Genomic DNA, 1,068 nt, shown 5'->3' with positions numbered 1-1,068 from the left:
GACCGACGCGTTGTGGCTGCCTCTGCTCCTCACGGGGTCGCCAGGCATTGGCAAGTCGGTGCTCCTCGCTCTCTTTTGCGTCTACCTTGGCGTGTACCACGACGACTTCAACATTCTTTTCACGCGCCGCGTGAAGAACGTCAACTCCAACGTCTCGGATGGTGCCACACTAGACGCCGTCTTTTGGTTTCGCGGTGCTCATGTGACCAAGTTCCCCAACTTCAAACGAAAAGACTATTGCAACCTCATCGAGGCGATCGCGGCGGAGACCCGAGCTCAAGGAAAAACGCTCCTCGTCGTCGGCGACGGCTATCTCGGGTCGAACTTTCAGAGCCAGGATGACTTCACCAGTGCCGTGACCTCGAGTAACATTCTCTCGACGTCGGCGCAGTACCGCATCAAGGACGACGACAAGCGCGTACCACTGGTTCTTCCCGCGTGGTCCAAGGACGCACTTCGCGACGCGTGTAGCATCTACAAGGAGGTCGTGAGCACGTTTGAGGAGCGCTACGTGCTTGCTGGCGGCTGCTTGCGCTCGTTCCTTGTGTCGCCCAGAAGCCAGTGGTTGAGCAGATGTCCGAGTGCGCTCACTGACGAAGACGAGATTCGACGCACGTACATTCAAGACATTGACCAGTACAAGTGCTACCTCGACCGAGGCCAACGCGTGTTGGACGCCGGCGTCGTCCAGCGGCACTGGATCGCCAAGGAGCGTATCGATGCCGTTGCTGACGCGCTCCGATGGGTCGAGACGACGACGTACACGGCGCTCTACAAGTCGCTCTACGAAGCGATGATCCACAAGCTCGCGTTTGACGGCGTTTTGCAGCTCGTGCTCTCGGGCGAAGCGATGCCTCTGGTTGTCACTGCACGGTTCAATCCCGCACGGTACGATGCGTCCAAGGCAAACTACATCAGCTATCTCGGGACGAGATGGATCGACAAGTCGTACTGGGCGCCCAACTATTACGTGCTGTTGCCAGGTGTCGATGCGCTTTGCGTGCAAGACAAGTGCGTCTACTACCTGCGAATGGCGGTCACGCCGGTGCGCCAACTGCCCTGGGACGC

The sequence above is a fragment of the Saprolegnia parasitica genome, assembly GCF_000151545.1.
Source record: "Saprolegnia parasitica CBS 223.65 unplaced genomic scaffold supercont2.522, whole genome shotgun sequence".
Classification (NCBI taxonomy): domain Eukaryota; phylum Oomycota; class Saprolegniomycetes; order Saprolegniales; family Saprolegniaceae; genus Saprolegnia; species Saprolegnia parasitica.
Note: the sequence above shows the minus strand (reverse complement) of the source record.